Below are 15,492 nucleotides of genomic sequence, written 5' to 3' on the forward strand. Positions count from 1 at the left end.
CCCTTCCCGTAAGCAGGTTAGTACTTGGTCAAAAGTCTAGGAGACCCTCCTGCAGATCCGAGGAGCTGGCTGTCTCTGAGCAGCTCGCTCTTCTCTAGTACTCTGTAAATGCTACCTTTGCCTTTCTGAACTCTCATCTGTCTTTTTAACTCAGTGAGGCCGCTCTGGATTTGATTTCCCTGCCCTTTCCTGGGAACTGCCTCCAGGAAGAAAGCTGCGGCCATTGTGGTGCTTCCTTCCCACACCCACTTTTTCCTCTTCCTCCAAACACTGCCTGTTGTCCTACATCGGAAAGCAGTTTTTCATGGATTTTGTGTTTTTCGAGTTGTTAATGGCTTGAGGGAAACTCTTGGAGCTGTGAATCCTTCCTGTGTGGAAGTGGAAATCTCCCCCTTATGAATGGTTGGCCCTGCTCCTTGATGATTCAGAGTTTGAGGGGCTACCTTAATGTCAAAAGCCCAGGGGTTTCTTTTGCTATCCTAGTTGCTTTGCTTTTGTGAGAGGATTGAAAATCAGTGTGGCTGCTACTGCCATCTTGCCCTAACTAGAATTCTCTGTGTATCTTTTAAATTACCCTTACATTCCTCTCATTTGGGCTTGGCAACTGCCCTGAAGATAGACACAACATGGCACTGCACTTGGTTGGCCTGTTTTGTTGTAACAAATTGGAGGTATCTCCCTTACCCCAGGAATGGCTAACGTGTTACCACCCTAAGCATAAACTGTTTACAGTGGTAATTTCATTTACTTCCAGATTATTCGATGGGATGGTGTAAGCTATAAACACAGCCTATGGCCAGGAGCCCAATAAGCTATCACTAACCCACTGTGAGACATGGGACCAGTCCCTTCTCATTAATCATCTGTATATGGCACTGTAAGGAGGACCAGGCCTGCCCTTGGGAGCACGGAGCTTGTTAAGGAAGGCAGATACGTAGAGCTAACTAGAATTCAGTGTAATTTGTGTCCATTGAGAAGCCCGAGCAAAGGTGCTTCCTTGGCCTTTCTTTTCGCATCTGAATAATGGAAGGGAGGGAGCAGCAATTTTCCTATTGTTCTGTGCAGGCTAGGATTTTGCGGAATGCCTTGGGAGGTCTTGTGGGCAGGCCCTCTGTCCTCACTTGAACCAATGTAGTTGCACTTTTTCCAATTTTATATGTTATGATGTAAGATTTATTTCACAACAGGGATTCTGCTTCTGAAAAATGGACAAAGAACAGGCAGAAGAGGGGTCCACACTTAGCTGTGCACAGAACCTCCTGCAGTGAGCGGCCTGCCCTTTCATTGGTGTGTGCACACATAAAGGGCCGGCGTGAGCTCCACTCCCCGATTACGGCTGAGGAGCCCCAGCAGCAGGTCGCGGATTCCAGCCTTGAGAGTTCTGAGCTGAGACGGATCAGGATGCCAATGGTGGCTTTAGCACCTGGTGGTGGACGGCCCAGGGCAGCTCTTGACCTTCTTGCCAGTTTCCTCACCAGTAAGTCAGGGGTGTGCGCCTACACAGGCTTTCTGTGCTGCTTCACTCAGGCCTCAGTAAATCCCAGCCACTGCTGCGACTGCTGCTTCAGGTCAGTGTCCCAGGGCCTCTGGTGAAAGGTGATCCTTGGTTCAGGGTCGCTTAGGACCAGAACCATGCTCTGCATACTCTGTGCTCTAAACTGTCAGCCCCACGACAGGCCAGCCTTGGGACCCAGACTTCTTAGGCTCCAGGGATGTGATAATAGCCTAGATTTCTGTGGCCTGAGGGGAATTTATTAGGCATTTTTTCTTTTTTTTAATTTAATTTTTATTTCATTTTAAAGTATAGTTGATTTTCAATGTTGTGTTTATTTGAGGTGTAGAGCAATGTGATTCAGTATATATATATATATACACATAACTGTACTCACTCGGATTCTTTTCCCATATAGGTTATGACGGAGTGTTGAGTAGAATTCCCTGTGCTCTACAATATTTCCTTCTTAATTATCGGTTTTATGAATATTAGTGATTATACGTTAATCCCAACCTCCTCATTTGTCTCCCCCACCTTTCCAACTTAGTAACCCTAAGCTTGTTTTCTAGGTCTGTGAGTCTCTCTCTGTTTTGTAAATTAGTTCAATTGTATCAAGTTTTGGATTCTACCTATAAGTGATATCGTATGATATTTGTCCTTCTCCGTCTAAGGTCTCTTAATATGATCACCTCTAGGTCCATCCACATTACTGCAAATGGAATTATTTCATTCTTTTCGAAGGCTGAGTAGTATTCTCGTGTATATACTTAACCACGTGTTCTTCATCCATTCATCGGTCGATGGACATTTTGGTTGCTTGTGAGTCTTGGGTGTTGTAAACAGTGACACAGTGAACGTTGGGGTGAAGCGTCTTTTCCAGTTATGATTTCCTTTGCATGTAAGCCCAGTAGTGCGATTTATGGATTGTATAGTAGCTGTATTTGTAGTTAAGGAACCTCTATACTGTTCTCCACGGTGGCTGTTACCAATGTACTTTCCCATCAGTGGCGCCGGACGGTTCCCTTTTCTGCACACCCTCTCCATTATTTATTGTTTGTAGAGTTTTTGATGACGGTCATTCTGACTCCTGCGAGGTCGTACCTGGTTGTAGTTTTGATTTGCTTTTCTCTAAGTAGTAGTAATTTGGAGCATCTTTTCATATGCTTTTTTCTTTCTTTTTTTTTTGTAAACGTGATTAAAATTTAACTCTTAAAATCGGTTTGTTGTTAAGTTTGCCAGTTTTTGAATTCTCATTCCATGACCTACCCCGGGACATTTATTAGAGTAGGTGTTATTTTAATACAGCACCGCAGCCCTTGTGAACGTTAAGTGCTCTTAAGCAGTGGTTTGAAAGTTGTAGTTACAGGTAATGGCCACAAGGCGGCAGGATTTCTTCATGTCGCACTCTGCTTACTGGGGTGACCAGAGCCTTAGGGCAAGTTGTATTCCTGGGTTGTCAATTAGAGTGGAATGTGCCAGCACAAACACCCAAGGGCGTGTGTCTCATTACTCCTTCCTCCTTATCCTGTGACCCCCAGATATATCCCAGCCTCCCGCCAGACTGCTATGCCGAGGGGTTGTCCTTTTCACGTGGGGTGACTCTAAGGAAGGAGGCTGGAGGTGGGATCCCCACCATCCGAGGCCATGGAAACCTGGTGACTTTTCAAATGTCTTTCAGCCCGAGGTTCAACCGGGCTCTTGGGTCCTGTAGCCTTGGTTCAGCTTCAAGAGGGGCCACCTGGATCCAAAGATTGTGGTCCCATCTGGGGGTTACCAGGCACTCGAGACCAAGGGGGCTTATAGCTGCCACATCCTCCCCAGCTCCCTCGGCCCCATGACAGTTCAGCCTTGGGACCCAAGTCTGCTTAGGGATGTGACAGCGGTCACGGGGGCCTGGGGGGAATAGCGGACTCATTTTTTAAAATTAAACTTGTATTTTATATTGGAGTATAGTTGATGTTTAACATTGTGTTTGTGTTAGGGGTACAGCAACATTATTCATTTATACACATGCATATAATCTATTGTTTTTTGGATTCTTTTCTCATATAGGTTATTACGGTGGGCTGTGCTATAGAGTATTTCCTTGTTGATTATTTATTTTATGTATATTAGTGTGTAGATGTTCAGCCCAACGTCCTAATTGATCTCTTCTTCTCCCCAGCTTTTTTATTTGGTAATCATAATTTTTTTCCCTAAATCTTTGAGTCAGTTTCTTTATTTCCTGTATTACTAAGGAAAATTAAAAAAACAGAAACAAAAGTAATCCCTATACCCCAGGAAGCAGTGCAAGGGGGTGACATTGGTTGGGAAGGTGTAGAACGTGGGGGAGTGGGGGCCTGAGCCCACAGCTCTGGGTGAGTCGGAAACGTGTTTGCTATGTGACCTTGGGAAGTCACTTAATTCATGTGAACATCAGTTTTGTCCTGCTTAAGGGTTGTTTTGTGTGAAAATGAACTGAAGTTATATCAAATTCATGTAAGAAGTATTTAGAACAGTGCCTGGTGCACAGCAAGACTGGTGTAAATGGTGGCTCTTTGGATAATTGAATGTCTTCTATGTGCAGGTGTCCTCGTGGGACATACCGTGTTCAATCTTGACAGTGACCTGGGGAGGTGGGTGTTTTACATGGGAGGAGCCTGAGAAGTTCAGTGTTGTGGGCTGGACCAGACAGCTGGTGTTCAGATTCAGGTGTGAGCGTTAAGGCCTCAGCTTTCCACCCCACCATGCTGCCTGGGGCAGGTGAGAGAGCCCGACCAGAGTGGGCGCTTAACCTCTGTTTCTGGAGCGAATGACCTAGGCAAGTGGGAGAGAAGGCTTGTGTGTCCCTTGAGAAAGGAGTAAGGCCTTGTCTTTGTGGGCGAGCATCAGGTGACCAGCATTCCCCCCAGAGCCTGGCCCCCATCCTCCCCGGAGCCCCGTCTGGCTGCTTCTCCAGCAGGTCGGGAGCTGGTTTCTTGGGCCCTTTGACCATGTTTGAGTCTCGGTGCCTCCGCTGGGTGTTGAGAAGAGGACGGTGGGCCTGGCTAGTGATGATCAGGGTTGCACCCCTACTAAGCTTTTAGAGCTGGGACGTGCCTCAGCTCCAGGCGCGCGTGTGGGTCTCTGCATCAGAGCGAGTGGCTGGCTCATGGAGGCGGACTTCTGCTTCCTCTCTCCCTCCACCCAAGTAGTTCACCTGCTCTCCAATACCTTAGATTCCTCTAGTGGGGATAATCCTTTCAAAGTGTGATTACCACTTAGAGGCAGATGCTCTCAGAAGCAAGGGCTTGGTGAGCTACGTCACTGTGCGGCCAGGTAGTCGGGTGTGTGGTCATGCATTTCTTTTTTTTGGCTTGTGGGATCCTCGAGCTCATGGCAGCCGAGCTCTTGGAACTCTCACACCTCCCTGAGAGAGAAGCCCCATTATTCAGATGAAGAAACTGCGGGGGAGCAGGGCAGGGACCATCTCCAACAGGGCTGGACTCCAGTCCTCTCTTCTGGGTGGTGGTGATGGCTCTGCTCAGCTTGGTCTTTCTTAATGTGCGGGCCTTTCTCCCCTCGCCCAGCCAGGTTCTGAGAGGGAGCAGAGTGCCCTGGGGGCAGGAGAGCCGGGACCTGGTGCTGCCACACGTGAGCACACACAGATTGGCCTTACGCAGATCACTGAGCGTCCCCCTGCTCACGGCTGCCTCTCACAGGGGCTTGAGGGTTAACTGAGGTGATGGGTGTGAAATCCTTTGTAACCTGTCAAGTACCATGCAGGTGACAACTGTTTTTTGTACCCTGGCCAGCCTTTGCCACGTCAGATGTTCGCGGACGAAGAGCGCATCAACCACGTGGGGGATTCCTTACGTGCCCGCAGCGGCTCATCCCACAGGATGCCCAGGTGGTGACTCCTAAGGGCTTGGTGAGTTGTCTGTGTAGACGTTCTAGTGTTTCAGAGGAGGAGTTCACTTCTGGCTGGGCTCGGGCTGGGAGGGTAGAAAGGGCTCCGTGATCCAGGCGGCGGAAGTGGAGCAGGGCTTTGAAGGGAGGGCACCGCTGCAGGCAGAGGGGCAGGAGCGGGGGGGGGAACAGCAGGCGTGGGTGCAGACTGTTTGTGGCCCCAGTGAGATGGCTGGGTGCTCGGAGGAGGGTGGCAATGGGGCGGGTTGTAAGAAAAGGCCTAGAAGGAGGTACGGGGTTGGGATAAGCACAGTTTGGAAGCTGGGGGCCCAAGGAGTTTGGGCCTGATCTGGAAGAGGGAGGCCACTGAAGGCTTTCGAGCAGAGGAGTGACAGGACACGACCTTAAAGACCTGGGAGGCTGCACCGTTATTTCACGGGGAGAAAACCTGAATGCCACAGGGACCACACTTTCCCCAAAGCCACGCAGCCCTCAGCGGCAGTGCCCGGACGCCTAGCCAGGCTCCTGAGCACGACGGGATGGGGCAGGGGAGCCAGCAGAACGCTGGTCATCCGATGACCGCCTGAATGAGATGGTCGTCAGGGGGCACTGGACCCTTGTGGAGACTCTAGGGACAGTGGGTGCCCGGGAGGGGCTGGACTGAGCCCCTCAGTAGAATGTGGGGACTGAGTACCTCCAGCTGGAAAACTTCTCACCACCAGTGCACTGGGGCGGGGGCCGGAATCCTCCCGCAGTCCCAGCAGAGTGTAAGTGTGTCACCTGGAGGCCTTCGCCCTTGCGGCCCACCTGAGCTGATGCCTCTTGGCCTTGGGGCTCAGAAGGGCTGAAGGTGGAGCAGGTGGGGAGATGCTAGAGAAGGCCTGCAGCTTTTTCAGAGCGTGGCCCGCCCTGCCCCCCCGGCCCCCAAAACCCCAAACGGACTATGGTGACCAGGCCCCACTGAGATGTGAGGCCTCCTTCAGTCCCGGCCCTGGAGACAGGAACTGCCAGTGTTGATCTTAGATAACACGCCACAGGCAAACACCCACGCGGGCTGCTGCGTTCCCTTCCGGAGCAGAATGGTGGCCTGCGGGCTGGAAAGCACCCGAAGCACATCCCACAGAGCGGAGGCTGGTTGGGGGAGGAAGGAAGGATGCCGGAGCCACTGAGGGAGGGGGAGGCGGCACCCAGAAAGTACCTCGCTGCCCACCCCTGGCTGTGGACGGGGTGCAGGCTGGGGTGGGGACGCACGCAGACCTGAGCCCAGAGGCCTTTGAGGAGGCCTGTGTGGCTCGGGGTGGGGAGGACTGACTTGCCTCAGCACGTGTTTCCCCTCCTTTGAGTGTGGATAATGCCAAGGCCAGTCTGTCCGTCTGTCTTCTCTGAACCTTCCTCTGGATTGCTTGCTGGTTGGTGGTTTCCTTCCCACAGCAGGGCCTTGAGGGCCCGGCCTCATCCACAGATAAGGGCGCATCATCACCGAATTAACTGCTGTATGTCAGTGGTGTCTGAGAACAAATTGTGTACACAGTCCACTGTCATTCTGTTTGTGCTGTTAAGTAGCTGGCTGAGCAGGGAGTTTTCTCATGAATTTGGCCAAACCTTGGTCTGAATGAGGCAGATTCTGGGGTAATAGAAACGGGTTTCATTTTCTGAGATAGATAGGGCTCTTTGGCGGGGCTTATTTTTTTCTCCTTGTTCTGGCTTCCATAACTTGTAGAACAGCATCGATCACTAGAAGTATCATGCCAGTCATGCCATTAACAATTCCTTAGGAGTCCCATTAAAAAACACAAAAAGAAACAGATAAAATCCATTTTAATAATATACTGTAATATATTCAAAATACTATTAATTTGACATGTAATCAGTGTTATAAATGATTTAGATATTTGGCACTGGTTTTCTTTTTACTAAATTTTCAAAGCCCATTGTGTATTATATTTTCACAGCACGTTTCAGTTCAGACCAGCCACATTTCCAGTGCTCAACAGCTCTTGTGGCTCACGGCTATTGCACTGGACGAGCTCTAGATCATCATGGGTGTCCCTCTTACAACCTCCACATCCTTAGCCCAGTGCTGTCTCATCCCTCCTGCTCCAAACACAACCTCTCCCACTGGGGTTTCCCTGTTCTCCTGCCATCGTGGGGCTGGAGCCCCCAGTATTGGTCTCCTATCTTCAGTCTTTCTCTCCACCAGCTTTTGCCCTCAGCGTTAAAATATGCCCAGGTCTCTCTCATCCTGGAAAGGTCTATTGATGCCTTCTTGCCCTCATGCTACCGTGTCCAGGCAGAAGTTCCTGTCCCTGTATCCTGTCCCTTATGGGTACTGGCCCCTCCACACTCTGTAGCTTGACTCCCTGCACCGCCCGCCAACCACTGTGCTGAAACTCTTCTCAGAACTACAGGTAGCGCAGTCTAGGGATGGCTAAGAGCCCTAGGCTCTCAGGATGAGGCCTGTAGGGTGATCTAATCTCACCGCTGGGTGCAGGTTTGTGCTGGGCTACAGTGGATGCATAGGGGAAGTGGTAAGAAAGCAGTCTTTTTTATGTCTCGTCTTTGGATTCTGATCCAGTAAGTCTGCAGTGGGGCGTGAGAATCTGTATGTCTCAGATACTGAACAAGTATCTCAGGCACTTCCTTTCTGATTATAAAATAATGTTTCCAGCAGAAAATTTGGCCATATGTAAGATAAACTCTCTCCATGTATATTTGAACTTATTCTGGAAAATTTCAACCTTAAAATGAAAGCAGAGAGAGTAATACAATGAGTCTCCACAAGCATTCATCATCAGTTTCAACATGTATTAGCATCTTGCATCGTGTATTTATCCCACATACTATTTTTCCTCTGGGGGGAATATTCTAAAAGCAAATCTCAGCAATCATGTAATTGCAGCCTTAAAATCTTCAGTGTGTAACTTTAACTGATAAAACACACTCTCTTACCCTACAACAACCCCCTTACCTCAACCTGATTCTTTCTCTATCGTTCCTTTCTACATTTATTACCATTTTTCTTTCAATTATTTTATCACCTTGATATCCAGTTTGTACAGGAAAGGCAAGAAAAATACATCATTTTTCTCTACTTACTAATGTTCAAAATAAGGACAGTCTCTAGATCCATCCAGGTCTCTACAAATGATCCATCCAGGTCTCTACAAATGACTTTTTCTGGCTGAGTAATATTCCATTGTATATATGCACCACATCTTCTTTATCCATTCATTTGTCGATGGGCATTTAGGTTGCTTCCATGTCCTGGCTATTGTAAATAGTGCTGAAATGAACATTGGGGTGCGTGTGTCATTTTGAATCACGGTTTTCTCTGGTTATCTGCCCAGGAGTGGGATTGCTGGGTCATATGGTAATTCTAGTTTTAGTTTTCTAAGGAACCTCCATACTGTTCTCCATAGTGGCTGTATCAATTTGCATCCCCACCAACAGTGCAAGAGGGTTCCCTTTTGTCCACACCCTGTCCAGCATTTGTTGTTTGCAGATTGTCTGATGATGCCCATTCTAACTGGTGTGAGGTGATAACCTCATTGTAGTTTTGATTTGCATTTCTCTAACAATTAGTGATGTTGAGCACCTTTTCACGTGCTTCTTGGCCATCTATATGTCTTCTATGGAGAAATGTCTATTTAGGTCTGCTCATTTTTTGATTGGGTTTTGATTGCGGAGCACAGGCTCTGGACGCGTAGGCTCAGCGGCCATGAGTCATGGGCCCAGCCGCTCCGTGGCATGTGGGATCTTCCCGGACTGGGGCACGGACCCGTGTCCCCTGCATCGGTAGGCGGACTCTCAACCACTGCGCCACCAGGGAAGCCCTGTTTATTTTTTTAATATTGAGCTGCACGAGCTGTTTATATATTTTGGAGATTAATCCTTTGTCTGTTGGTTCGTTTGCAAATATTTTCTCCCATTCTGAGGGTTGTCTTTTGGTCCTGTTTGTAGTTTTGTTTGCTTTGCAAAAGCTTTGAAGTTTCATTAGGTCCCATTTGTTCATTTTTGTTTTAATTTCCATTACTCTAGGAGGTGGATCAAAAAAGATCTTGCTGTGATTTATGTCCAAGAGTGTTCTTCCTATGTTTTCCTCTAAGAGTTTTATGGTGTCCGGTCTTACAGTTAGGTCTGTAATTCATTTTGAGTTTATTTTTGTGTATGGTGTTAGGGAGTGTTCTGATTTCATTCTTTTTTTTTTTTTTTTGTGGTACACGGGCCTGTCACTGCTGTGGCCTCTCCCGTTGCGGAGCACGGGCTCCGGACGCGCAGGCTCAGTGGCCATGGCTCACAGGCCCAGCCGCTCCGCGGCATGTGGGATCCTCCCAGACCAGGGCATGAACCTGTGTCCCCTGCATCGGCAGGCGGACTCCCAACCACTGCGCCACCAAGGAGGCCCTGATTTCATTCTTTTACATGTAGCAGTTTTCCCAAACCAGTTATTGAAGAGACTGTCTTTTCTCCATTGTATATCTTTGCCTCGTTTATCATAGATTAGTTGACCATAGCTGCGTGGGTTTATCTCTGGGTTTTCTATGATTTCCATTGATCTATATTTTTGTCTTTGTGCCAGTACCATATTTTCTTGATTACTGTAGCTTTGTAGTATAGTCTGAAATCAGGGAGTCTGATGCCTCCAGCTCCATTTTCTTCCCTTAAGATTGCTTTGGCTATTCAGGGTCTTTTGTGTCTCCATTCACATTTTAAGAGTTTTTGTTCTAGTTCTGTACAAAAATGCCACTGGTAATTTGAAAAGGATTGCATTGAATCTGTAGATTGCTTTGGGTAGTATAGTAATTTTCACAGTATTGATTCTTCCAATCCAAGAACATGGTATATCTGTCCATCTGTTTGTGTCATCTTTGATTTCTTTCATCAGTGTCTTACAGTTTTCTGAGTATAGGTCTTTTACCTCCTTAGGTAGGTTTATTCCTAGGTATTTTATTCTTTTTGTTGCAGTGGTGAATGGGATTGTTTCCTTAATTTCTCTTTCTGGTCTTGCATTGCTAGTGTCTAGGAATGAGAGAGATTTCTGTGCATTACTTTTGTATCCTGCAACTTTACCAAATTCATTGATTAGCTCTAGTAGTTTTCTGGTGGCATCTTTAAGATTATGTATAGTATCACGTCATCTGCAGACAGTCACAGTTTTACCTCTTTTCCAATATGTATTCTTTTTATTTCTTTTTCTTCCCTGATTGCCGTGGCTAGGGCTTCCAAAATTATGCTGACTAATAGTGGTGAGAGTGGACATCCTTGTCTTGTTCCTGATCTTAGAGGAAATGCTTTCTGTTTTTCACCATTGAGAATGATGTTTGCTGTGGGTTTGTCGTAGATGGGCTTGATTATGTTGAGGTCGGTTTCCTCTTTGCCCACTTTCTGGAGAGTTTTTATCATAAATGGGTGTTGAGTTTTTCAACAGCTTTTTCTGCATCTATTGAGATGATCATATGTTTTTCTTCTTCAATTTGTTAATATGGTGTATCACGTTGATTGATTTGCATATATTGAAGAATCCTTACATCCTTGGCATAAACCCCACTTGATCATGGCGTATGATCCTTTTAATGTGTTGTTGGATTATGTTTGCTAGTATTTTGTTGAGGATTTTTGCAGCTATATTTATGAGTGATATTGGTCTGTAATTTTCTTTTTTTGTAGTATGTTTGTCTGGTTTTGGTATCAGGCTGATGGTGGCCTCATAGAATGAGTTTGGGAGGGTTCCTTCCTCTGCAATTTTTTGGAAGAGTTTGAGAAGGATGGGTGTTAGCTCTTCTCTAAATGTTTTATAGAATTCACCTGTGAAGCCATGTGGTCGTGGACTTTTTTGTTGGAACATTTTTAATCACACTTTCAATTTCCTTACTTGTGACTGGTCTGTTCATCTTTTCTGTATCTTCCTGGTTCAGTCTTGGAAGGTTATACCTTCCTTAGAATTTGTCCACTTCTTCCACGTTGTCCATTTTATTCACTTAGAGTTGCTTATAGCAGTCTCTTATGATGCTTTGTATTTCTGTGGTGTCTGTTGTAACTTCTCCTTTTTCATTTCTAATTTTATTGATTTGAGTCCTCTCCCTCTTTCCCCTGAGGAGTCTGGCTAAAGGTGTATCAATTTTGTTTATCTTCTCAAAGAACCAGCTTTCAGTTTTATTGATCTTTGCTAATGTTTTCTTTGTTTCTATGTCATTTATTTCTGCTCTGGTCTTTATGATTTCTTTCCTTCTACTGACTTTGGGCTTTGTTTGTTCTTCTTTCTCTGGTTCCTTTAGTTGTAGGGTTAGATTGTTTATTTGAGATTTTTCTTGTTTCTTGAGGTCGGCTTGTATTGCTATAAACTTCCCTCTGCGAATTGCTTTTGCTGCATCCCATAGGTTTTGGATCATTGTGTTTTCATTGTCATTTGTCTGTAGGTATATTTTGATTTCCTCTTTGATTTCTTCAGTGATCTCTTGGTTATTTAGTAATGTATTGTTTAGCCTCCATGTATTTGTGTTTTTTATCGTTTTTTTCCCCCTGTAATTGAGTTCTAATCTCATAGTGTTGAGGTCGGAAAAGATGCTTGATATGATTTCAGTTTTCTTAAATTTACCAAGGCTTGATGTGTGACCCAATATGTGATGTATCCTGGAGAACGTTCCACGTGCACTTGAGAAGAAATGTAATCTGCTGTTTTTGGATGGAATGTCCTATAAATATGAATGAAATGTGTCTGGTCTTTTGTGTCATTTAAAGCTTGTGTTTCCTTATTAATTTTCTGTCTGGATCATCTGTCCATTGGTGTAAGTGAGGTGTTAAAGTCCCCCACTATTATTGTGTTAGTGTCAATCTCCTCTTTTATAGCTGTTAGCAGTTGCCTTATGTATTGAAGTGTTCCTATGTTGGGTGCATATATATTTATAGTTATTATATCTACTTCTTGGATTGATCCCTTGATCATGATGTACTGTCCTTCCTTGTCTCTAGTAAGATTCTTTATTTTGAAGTCTGTTTTATTTGATATGAGTATTACGACTCCAGCTTTCTTTTGATTTCCATTTGCATGGAATATCTTTTTCCATCCCCTCACCGTCAGTCTGTACGTGTCCCTAGGTGTGAAGTGGGTCTCTTGTAGGCAGCATATATGGGTATTATTTTTGTAACCATTCAGTGAGCCTGTGTCTTTTGGTTGGAGCATTTAATCCATTCACGTTTAAGGTAATTATCGATATGTATGTTTCCATGACCAATTTCTTAATTGTTGTTGGTTTGTTTTTGTAGGTCCTTTTCTTCTCTTGTGTTTCCCACTTAGAGAAATTCCTTTAGCATTTGCTGTTGAGCTGGTTCGGTGGTGCTGAATTCTCTTAGCTTTTGCTGGTCTGTAAAGCTTTTGATTTCTCTGTCGAATCTGAATGAGATACTTGCTGGGTAGAGTAATGTTGGTTGTAGGTTGTTCCCTTTCATCACTTTAATTATATCGTACCACTCCCTTTTGGCTTGTAGAGTTTCTGCTGAGAAATCAGCCATTAACCTTATGTGAGTTCCCTTGTATGTTATTTGTTGTTTTTCCCTTTCTGCTTTGAATAATTTTTCTTTGTCTTTAAATTTTGTCAATTTGATTACTCTGTGTCTCGGCATGTTTCTCCTTGGGTTTGTCCTGCCTGGGACTCTCTGTGCTTCCTGGACTTGGATGGCTATTTCCTTTCCCGTGTTAGGGAAGTTTTTGACTATAATCTCTTCAAGTATTTTCTCGGGTCCTTTCTCTCTTCTCCTTCTGGAAGCCCTACAATGCGAATGTTGTTGTGTTTAATGTTTTCCCAGATGTCTCTTAGGCTGTCTTCATTTGTTTTCATTCTTTTTTCTTTATTGTGTTCCACAGCAGTGAATTCCACCATTCCTTCCTCCAGGTCACTTATCCATTTTTCTGCCTCAGTTATTCTGCTATTGAGTCCTTCTAGTGTATTTTTCATTTCAGTTATTATATTGTTCATCTCTGTTTGTTCCTTAATTCTTCCAGGTCTTTGCTAAACAATTCTTGCATCTTTTCGATCTTTGCCTCCATTCTTTTTTCGAGGTCCTTGATAATCTTCACTATCGTTCTGCAGTCTTTTTCTGGAAGGTTGGCTGTCTCCACTTCATTTAGTTGTTTTTCTGGGGTTTTATCTTGTTCTTTCATCTGGTACAAAGTTCTTTGCCTTTTCATGTTGTCTATCTTTCTGTGAATGTGGTTTTCCTTCCACAGGCTACAGAACTGTAGTTCTTCTTGTTTCTGCCGTCTGCCCTCTGGTGGATGAGTCTATGTAAGAGGCTTGTGCAAGCTTCCTGATGGGAGGGAATGATGGTGGGTAGAGCTGGGTGTTGGTCTGGTGGGCAGAGCTCAGTAAAAGTTTAATCCGTTTGTCTGCTGATGGGTGGGGCTGGGTTCCCTCCCTGTTGGTTGTTTGGCCTGAGGCGACCCAGCACTGGAGCCTATCCAGCTCTTTGGTGGGGCTAATGGCAGACTCTGGGAGGGCTCAGGCAAAGGAGCACTTCCCAGAACTTTTGCTGCTAGTGTCCTTGTCCCCATGGTGAGCCACAGCCACCCCCCACCTCTGCAGGAGACCCTTCAACACTAGCAGGTTGTCTGGTTCAGTATCCTATGGGGTCACTGCTCCTTCCCCTGCGTACTGATGCACACACTACTTTGTGTGTGCCCTCCAAGAGGGGAGTCTCTGTTTCCCCCAGTCCTGGCAAAGTCCTGCAATCAAATCCCGCTAGCCTTCAGCATCTGGTTCTCTAGGAATTCCTCCTCCCATTGCCGGACCCCCAGGTCGGGAAACCTGACGGGCTCAGAACCTTCACTCCAGTGGGTGGACTTCTTGGTGTAAGTGTTCTCCAGTTTGTGAGTCACCCACCCAGCAGTTACGGGATTTGATTGTAGTGTGATTGTGCCCCTCCTCCTGTCCCATTATGGCTCCTCCTTTGTCTTTGGATGTGGGGTATCTTTTTTGGTGAGTTTCAGTGTCTACCTGAACATGATTGTTCAGTAGTTAGTTGTGATTCCGGTGCTCTCGCAACAGGGAGTGAGCTCACGTCCTTCTACTCCACCATCTTGAACCAATCTCATGGATTTTTTTCTTAAAATATAAGTGTTTCAATCCATTACAGTTATTTTCTTTTTGATGTTTCCAGAGTTTATTCCTGTGTGCTTTTGATACAACCCTATCGTTTTTAATAGTTTGTTTTCTTTCTGTCTCATTAAGAAATCCTGGCCTCATCTTTTGTGTGTCCTTCCTGCTTCTGACCTTAATTTGCCATTTCTTTAAGAAGTTTTGGTTTCTTTTAGTGGGAAATAGTTTTTTGTTTTTTTTTTTACATCTTTATTGGAGTATAATTGCTTTACAATGGTGTGTTAGTTTCTGCTATATAACATAGTGAATCAGTTATACATATACATATGTTCCCATATCTCTTCCCTCTTGCGATTCCCTCCCACCCTCCCTATCCCACCCCTCCAGGTGGTCACAAAGCACCAAGCTGATCTCCCTGTGCTATGCGGCTGCTTCCCACTAGCTATCGATTTTACATTTGGTATTGTATAAATGTCCATGTCACTCTTCCACTTTGTCCCAGTTTACCCTTCCCCCTCCCCGGGAAATAGTTTTTAAAGACCACAGTCTGGATGGTAACTACTAGTATTGCTTCTAGGCCTTTTCAGCGCATAGATGATAAAAACATAGTTTTTAGAAGGAGAAAAATAGGACATGAGTTAATACTGTTATTTCCAAGTAAAACTTAAGGTCACTGTGCTTTTTCACTTCTTGGGTTTTATATTTAAATTCCTTTATCTTAAAAACCTTGATTTCTAATTACATTAACAAAATAATCTCTGTCTTGCTCTATCTTACCGTATCAACATAATACTTTCAAAATAAGACTACGACAATTACTACAAACCATAAAACTACTAAACGCAGTCTTAGGAATATACGGTCAAATGAGTTAAATATTTTCTCTGTGTGGTTATGCCATGGGCTTGATATATACCTAACATTCCATCCAGTTGTTTTTTCAGTTTTTAGGGATTTTTTCCCCTTTACTTGTTAATTATTAAACATTACGTGGTTCCCAAGTCAATGCTATAAGACAAGGTACCTGCAGAGACTATT

The 15,492-nt window shown here is 45.1% G+C and overlaps 1 long non-coding RNA gene across 4 annotated transcripts in view; it reads left to right on the forward strand.

The window, feature by feature from the left end:
* Positions 1-15,492, forward strand: part of LOC137232739 (uncharacterized) — a 55,494-nt gene that overhangs the window by 17,401 nt on the left and 22,601 nt on the right. For all 4 annotated transcript variants that reach the window (XR_010947166.1, XR_010947167.1, XR_010947164.1 and 1 more), the window contains exons 4-5: positions 5,044-5,107; positions 5,269-5,384. This is a non-coding gene — a long non-coding RNA (uncharacterized lncRNA). The remainder of the gene's footprint in view (positions 1-5,043; positions 5,108-5,268; positions 5,385-15,492) is intronic.

This window comes from Pseudorca crassidens, chromosome 10 (assembly GCF_039906515.1).
Source record: "Pseudorca crassidens isolate mPseCra1 chromosome 10, mPseCra1.hap1, whole genome shotgun sequence".
In the NCBI taxonomy this organism is placed as follows: domain Eukaryota; kingdom Metazoa; phylum Chordata; class Mammalia; order Artiodactyla; family Delphinidae; genus Pseudorca; species Pseudorca crassidens.